Source organism: Sphaeramia orbicularis, chromosome 10 (genome assembly GCF_902148855.1).
Source record: "Sphaeramia orbicularis chromosome 10, fSphaOr1.1, whole genome shotgun sequence".
Lineage (NCBI taxonomy): Eukaryota > Metazoa > Chordata > Actinopteri > Kurtiformes > Apogonidae > Sphaeramia > Sphaeramia orbicularis.
In genome coordinates, this window is record NC_043966.1 from 3,698,384 (window position 1) to 3,706,907 (window position 8,524).

The 8,524-nt window shown below is 38.9% G+C and overlaps 1 pseudogene; it reads left to right on the forward strand.

The window, feature by feature from the left end:
* The first annotated feature begins 6 nt into the window (after positions 1–6).
* On the forward strand, positions 7–7,912 carry LOC115427307 (beta-1,4-galactosyltransferase 7-like; annotated as a pseudogene).
* Positions 7,913–8,524: the final 612 nt, after the last annotated feature.

An 8,524-nucleotide genomic window follows, 5' to 3' on the forward strand; every position in this document is an offset into this window, starting at 1 on the left:
GTCGGTCGGCGGGAAGCCTGTCGCGGCGAAAATGAGCGAATTTAACCCGTAAAAGTTGTTTTTGAAGCCGCAGCAGTGGTTTGTATGAGCCGCTACATGCTACGTGTACAGTAGCCGCTAGCTAACGGACGGACGGACTGACAGACAGACAGACATGGACACGACACCAACCGGCTAAAGCATGGGTTTTAACTTTTTATTTTGACTATTAACTTTTCGCCAAATATTTAACCGCTTTAAACATGCGCTGTCGGAGGCTTTCAGTTAGCATGGCGGCTAATTTAGCTGTAAAAACGAGAAATTAGCTCCGTTATGGACGATCCACGGAGATTTGTGTGAAAGAGTCGTTTATTTTTTATGAGTTTGAGCCTCTGAGTTTTAAAACCAGACGATTATCTTGGCATTAAAGTTCATAAAGATGATGTATTCATCGAGGAGAAAGCCTGTCCTCTATTTTAAAGAGGATAGAAGGTAAGCAGCATGTTTCTTTAGTGTTTAGTGATGGTCATTAATAAAGATTGATGCACCTTTTATTTTATTAAATCAGGCTTTTTGTATGTGAGTAAATTATAAATAACCAAGATAGATGAAAAATTAAAAAAAAACAAGGACATTTGTTGAAGTAAACCACTCTTTCTTGGCTTTTGAAGAACTAAGACCTCCACAGTTTTTCAGCCACAGAAGTGAGTAACTTTAATGAACCTGCAGGTTTGTGTGAATTAAAACTAAATGAGTGGATCCCAGTGTTTTCAAGGCTGCATGGTGTGACCACTGCTTCCTGACAGGATTTATTTAACCCTTTAACCTCTGATTCCAGGTAAAGGTGCTGCTGTGAGTATGTGCTTGTGTTCCTTTTCTTCAGTGGTTTTGTTTTACTGTGTTTTAGGGTCAAAACAAGTGGAAGAACTGAAAAAACAAAGAGAGGAATTGAAATTTGACAGAATGTTCATCATTAAGACATTCAGGATGTTGAATGTGACCTGGAACACACTGAACAACAACAAGGATTTAAATTTGGGCCCAGAATTTTTTATTTTATTTTATTTTTTTTTAAGTTTTGGTCCTTTTTAAAAAAAAAAAAAAAAAAAAAAAAAAATCAGTCCAGCTGCTTTTGACACCTGGTTGAACTCCAAAAAAACAGTTTCATGGTCAAAACTCATTAAAAACTGTAAAAAAAAAAAAAAAAAAAAAATTAATAAGAATAAGAATAATGGAAAATCACCACTGGAAACAGGAAGAACAAAAAATCACAAGGAAAATAGTGTTTAAAAAAGAAAAAGCGCAAACTGTCTATTTTTATAGTGAGTTGGTCTCACTCACTGCTCTGTGTTTTACCCTCCATTCCACAGGTGGGGGGGGTGAACTGAGCATGCTCAGATGTCTATGAAAAGAACAAGGTCTATTCTATTTACACATTTGGAAATTTTTCCTATTGAGGAAATGGTTGAATTTGTATGAATGTTTAGATAAATCCTACATTCAGAACGCTCAGCACAGACACGTCAGGGGTTAAAGGGTTAAATTAGTAAAGCTTTAGTGAATTAAATACCCAAAAAATTGAATTCCAGTAGATGCTGCATAAATGTTCAGTGCTGTCTGTAGTGTATCTGGTTTCTGGGCCACGGGTGCACTCATGTATTGATCAGACATCAGCTGATATCAGTAAATATCAGTTATCAACATATCAGATGTGTTTCCATCGGTGTTAGCGTCAGATATTCATGTGTTATGTTATATTAATACATAGTCAACCCTCAGGCCAGTTTTGTCTCAGTTTCTCAAACATATGACCCATTGGCCTAAACCGTCCCCCCATAGGGTCCAATCTGGCCCATGGGATGAATTTGTTAAATGCAAAAATGACACTGAAGATATTAACAATCAACGATGTCACCTACAGTTTAATATGATGGAAAAGTAGATGAGACCAGTAAAATAATGGCATAATAACCTGTAAATAATGACAACTACAAGTTTTTCTTAATGTAAAAATAGTAAAATTACTTAAAAATGTTTATATTTACAAACTATCCTTTCACAAAAAATGTGAATAATCTAAAACCACAAACAACCTGAACGTTCTTAAGAAAAAAAAAAAGTAAATTTTACCAATATTCTACCTGTTATTAAATGTTTTGTGTATTTGTAGAGCCACTGTGATTGCACTTTTACTTTTTTTTACTGGAAAACAAAGGAAAATATGTGAGTTATATTAGTTAAGTGTGCTTATTTTTCTTAAGAAATTTCAGACTGTATAATGGTTGTTCAGGTTATTCATTTTCATAATGTAATTTTACTTTTTCACTCAAAAAATGTGGTTTATTATTCATAGTTTGTTTTTATTTTACTGGTCTGATCCACTTGAGATCATATTGGGCTGAATGCGGAACCTGAAATAACACTAATACTAACAGTTTTGTGGTCATATTTGACCCTAACCTTTGACCTCTGGCTGTTTTCCTGCAGGTTTCTGTCTGGTAAATGCACCGTCTATAAGCTGTTCGGCCTCTGCATGGTGCTCGTCCTCATCTCTCTTATGTGGCTGCAGCTCAGTTGTTCAGGGGACATGTCAGCGGCGACAGAGGAAGCCCGTCGCTCATCTGAGCAGCAGCCGCCGCCACCGTGCCCCGCTGACACTCAGGCGTCTGCGGCCGACGACCCCTCCTGGGGTCCTCACAAACTGGCACTCATCATACCCTTCAGAGAGCGCTTCGAGGAGCTCCTGACGTTCGTTCCCTTCATGCACACGTTCCTCAACAAGAAGAAGATTCGACACAAGATCCTGGTGATCAACCAGGTGGATCACTACAGGTCAGACCATGTTACACTTCCTGTAAAGGAATGGGTTTGGATTTTAGGCTAAAACACTATTTTAAGACGTTAAGAAGTCTTAGGTTTAGACTCTTCAGCCTGTGTCACCGTGGTAATGCTACACAACACTTGTACCAATACCAGAATCAGAATACTTTGTCAATCTGAGGGGAATGCCACTCCATCCAAGTATAATAAAAAGTAGCAGGAGAGAAGTTTTCAGTTTTACAGTAAAAGAAAAAAAAATAAAATAAATAAATAAAAAATAAATATATATATATATATATATATATATATATATACACACACACACACACACTACACTGAACAAAATATAAACGCACGACTTTTGTTTTTGCTCCCATTTTTCATGAGCTTAACTCAAAGATCTAAAACTTTTTCTATGTACACAAAAGGCCTATTTCTCTCAAATATTGTTCATAAATTTGTCTAAATCTGTGTTAGTGAGCACTTCTCCTTTGTCCTTTGCTGAGATAATCCTCCACCTCACAGGTGTGGCATATCAAGATGCTGATTAGACAGCAGGATTATTGCACAGGTGTGACTTGGGCTGGCCACAATAAAAGGCCACTCTAAAATGTGCAGTTTTACTGTATTGGGGGTCCAGGGGGGTCAGAAAACCAGTCAGTTTTGTGGTGTGACCACCATTTTCCTCGCACAGTCTTCTTCATGAATTCTCCTGAAACAGCTTGGAGATGGCTTATGGTAGAGAAATGAACATTCAATTCACATGCAAAAAGCTCTGGTGGAGATTCCTGAAGTCAGCCATGACCAGTGCATATTCCCTCAAACTTGTGACATCTGTGGGGTATGTGCTGTGTGATAAAACTGCACATTTTGGAGTGGCCTTTTATTGTGGCCAAGCCTAAGGCACACCTGTGCAAAAAATCCTGCTGTCTAATCAGCATCTTGATCTGCCACACCTGTGAGATGGATGGATTATCTCAGCAAAGAAGAAGTGTTCACTAACACAATTTAGACAGATTTGTGAACAATATTTGAGAGAAATAAACCTTGTGTGTACACAGAAAAAGTTTTAGATCTTTGAGTTCAGCTCATGAAAATGGGAGCAAACAACAAAAGTGGTGCGTTTATATTTTTGTTCAGTGTGTGTGTGTGTGTGTAGTGTGTGTGTAATATATATATATATATATATCTATATATATATATATATATATATATAATGCTCTAAACATACCAACTATATATAGTCACTATTAAGACACAAAATTAGAGCAGCAATTTGTAGAATATGTACTGGACAATATATTATCAATATGAAATTAAAGAAATATATAAATAAGTGTATAAAAATGTAGTTGTGTGGAGGTCCACCTTCTGTCCACATATTGATAATTCAACAGTCTGATGGCCTGAGGCAGAATGATGTGGTTCACTTCTGCATTTGGGTGGAATCAGTCTGTCCTTGAACATGTGGAGTTTTCCAATATTGTTTTGATTTTGGACAACATTCACCTCTGGACACCACCGTCACAGATTCCAACTCCATCCTCACAACATTATATAGCCTGAATACAGGTTTGAAAGACTTGAAATAACAATAAATAAATGAAAAAGCCATCATTTTAAATTCAAAGCATTTTGCTGTCATGTGTTGAGTAAAGAAAACCGGTTTCCTCGTACAGTGGAAAGGTTCCTCTGAGCATAAAATATAAAAATATGAACTACTATTATTAAGAGAAAATATATATATATATTACATCAATGTGTGAAGTATGAGTAATGTACAAACTGTCAGAGATGAACAGTCTGATAATGGTAATTATTGAGGAGAGATGCATAAACAGTATCACAGTTGAAAGTGTGTAAACTCTGTAAACAGTTAGTTTGGCTGTTGGTGTCGACTCTCATCACTAAACAATAATAATAACAGAAGTTTGAAATTTTAAGTTCACTTTAAAACCCGACCAATGGGCCCTCAGGTTCTGTCGTATTTAGAAAAAACCTGCCAGTGTCTGAAAATCTTATGTAACCGGACTTGGTATTGTCCAGGTTCAAACGAGCATCTTGATCAACGTGGGTTTCCTGGAGAGCGGTACGACACAGACACTGGCCATGCACGACGTGGACCTGCTGCCCTGAACGATGCCCTGGACTACGGCTTCCCGAGGACGGCCCCTTCCACGTGGCATCGCCAGAGCTGCCCCGCTCTACCATACAAGACGTACGTGGGCGGGATCCTGCTGCTCACCAAGAGCATACCACATGGTACGAGAGTCCAGGTCCAGGGAGTCCAGGTCCCGGGAGTCCAGGTCCAGGAGTCCAGAGGGGGAACGCAAAAAAACAGATAGAAACTAGAGGCAAAAAGTAATGACCAGAACCAACATAACCCGTCTCAGAAGGGACAAAAACAGGATTAGATTAGATTAGATTGGATTAGATAAAATTAGATTAGATAAAACTAGATTGGCTTGTATGGAGATTTGATTAGATTAGAGTAGATTGGATTAGTTTGGATTGGTTATTTTAAATTGGGTCAGATTAGATTAGACTAATTGGGTTGGTTTAGATAGGATTACATGTAGACTAGAATAGAGTAGACCAGATTAGATTGACTAGATTGGGTTGGTTTAGATAGGATTACATTAGACTAGATAGAGTAGACCAGATTAGATTAGACTAGATTGGGTTGGTTTAGATAGGATTACATTAGACTAGAATAGAGTGAGACCAGATTAGACTTAGACTAGATTGGATTAGATTACATTAGATTGAAACAGATTAGATTAGATTAGTTTAGATGCACCTTGTACCTCTCATCGTCTAAAAGTACTTTTTAGGAGTATATTTCACTGAACCTTGTTATTTGTGAACATGCTCAGTTCGAGTCAGTTTCAGTCTAATCTGACAGAACTCTGTCGTCCAGTTTGTTGCCTGTAAACAGATGCTGAATGTGTTTAACTCGTGTGTGTTTTTTCAGTGTAATGGGATGTCAAACCGGTTCTGGGGCTGGGGTCGAGAAGACGACGAGTTCTACAGACGGCTGAGGAAAGCAGAACTACAGGTAAAAATAATAATGAACAAATGAATCTGAAACTGTGGAAATGATGGTTCATGTCAGAAAAACATTAAATCATTCACCAGCTGAACTGCAGCTCATCAAATGTTGGTGTTTTTGACAGAAATTAACTGATTCAGTTCAGTTTTACATAAACTAAAGACACTGTTTCCTCTTCAGTAATGACTATTATCTGATTGAAGTGATGTTTTTTTCTTCCATTCATTTCTTCTGTTTCTTTTTTTCTTTTTACAGCTGTTCAGACCGAGTGGAATCACCACAGGATATAAAACCTTCCTTCACATCCACGACCCGGCCTGGAGGAAGAGAGACCAGAAGAGAGTGGCTGCCCAGAAACAGGTACGGGAGTAGTGACACCGACCAATCAGAAACAGGTATGGGAGTAATGACACCGACCAATCAGAAACAGGTACGGGAGTAATGACACCGACCAATCAGAAACAGGTATGGGAGTAATGACACCGACCAATCAGAAACAGGTATGGGAGTAATGACACCGACCAATCAGAAACAGGTATGGGAGTAATGACACCGACCAATCAGCCAATCAGAAGTATGATGGCAAACTGATGCTGATGTAATGAACTAATGATGATATGAGCAGATGTGGTTCCAGGGGATGAGATGATGTGAAAACACAGACCATGTGTTAAACAGGATTATAATCAATAAATCTGATCAGATGTGAGTTTCCTGGGTGGAAAACATTCAGACCATGAATCTCATTGATCAGTCCAGTGGTTTATGTAATGACATGAGGTGATGATGTCACTGATCCAGTATCGGTCTCTGATGTGGTTCAGTCTTCGGGTGTTTGATTGACATGACCGATCCACGTATTGATCCAGAATCCGTAAAGTGACAGTAAACATGAGTTAGTATGAACTCATGTCCTCAGAACATCAGCAGTGTTTCCTTCCACTGGTTTAGTCAGATATTGAACGTAAACATCTGTTAGGCAGCGTTAAACCCTGGTCTGTCGATAATGACTACTTGATCAAGGAACTCCACCCATTGTTCACTCCAAGAAGGTCATGTGACACCATAGTAACGTTACCTCATTGTTGTAAGTGTAACAAGGCAATGTGATTGTGGCCATAGCAGTGTGATTGTGAGGCTATTGTATTCCAAAATTACAAATATCCCCCAAATATTGGTCCTATCAACTTACTGTTTTTACTAGTCTGTTCACTGACCATAAATATGACAAACTGCAGCAGTCAGCTCTGTACAGAGTTAGTGTGATGCCCCAGACACCACACACACACACCACACACACACACACAGAGTCCACTTCTCTTTTTATAATATTATGTTTAGTCAGTCTATTTGCGTTGTTGTTTCTGTGTTAAAATGCAAAAATGTCCAATGAAAGGACACTTTAAAAAAATAAAAACAGAGTGAATATGTGAAAACATTGACCCATGGTTAATGTGACCCCGCCCCTTGCCCCCCCGCCCCGCCCCGCCCCGCCCCATCCCATTCTCCCTGTAGGAGCAGTTTAAGGTGGACCCGGAGGGGGGGCTGACCAACCTCCACTACCAGGTGGAGTCTCGTCATGAACTGAGCATCAGCGGTGCCTCCTGCACCGTCATCAACACCAAACTGGAGTGTGACCAGGACCAGACGCCCTGGTGTCTGCTGGGCTAGGGGACCCCCCCGCCCCCCCCACACCCACCTGGACATGGGTTTAGATTTACAGACACTGGTACAAAGTCAACATGGACCATTTGACTCAGTGATGAAACTCCAGCTGGATCAGACCTGGACTCGGTACCTGCTGGCATGATGTGAACAAATTCAGTTTTTTTTGTTTTTTTTTTTCTGGGCTTGTGCAAATGGAGCAGAAGCAGCTGCGACAACAGCTGCCAAAAACCAGTTGTACTGTAACCAACCAACGGGATGATTTGATCTGTTTGGAGGCGAAAACGGCGAACATGGACGGTTTCAGCTTTTCTGTACTTGTGTTATTATCACCACGACCTGCGACAGAAAAACAGCAGCTGGTGGATTCAGATGAAACGGTTCAGTTTGGATCTTTAACCGATTTATTTAGTTTATCTTCACAGTGGAGAAACAGTCTGAAAAAGATTTAAAAAACATCATCATTTATGGAAAAAACAAAGATAAGATGTGAAATCACACCTTTATTTTGTTATTTTTTACACCTCCACAGGTTAACAAATAATGAAGAATCACACAGAAGAAAGAAATTTGCGAAAAAAAAAAAAAAAACTATTTAAGAAACAAACAGACTTGGTTTTTGATCAAATCTGAACTTTAAAGATTAATGTCTGAAATCAGAATATTTAACATCAGCGTCTCCGTTATTAGACTTTGGAGCTGATTCATTAAAACCCGGTGTTTCCTTCTAAACGTGTCCCAGTAAAACGATGATTAAAATTGGTGTGTTTAATGGTTTTCAGACGACGGATAAATCGGATCATTCAGGTCATGTTCGTTTACAGACGTTCGTTTACAGACGTTCGTTAAAAGGAATAATTCACTGCTGCTGTTTCTGTTCTGATGATTTGTCGATTATATTTCGAGTACACAAAACTGTTCATTTCAAGGTTTTTCCACAAAAATAGATGAAAACCTTCTATTCATGTTTCATTTCCCTGATGATGCTGTTAATTTAACGTGTATTTT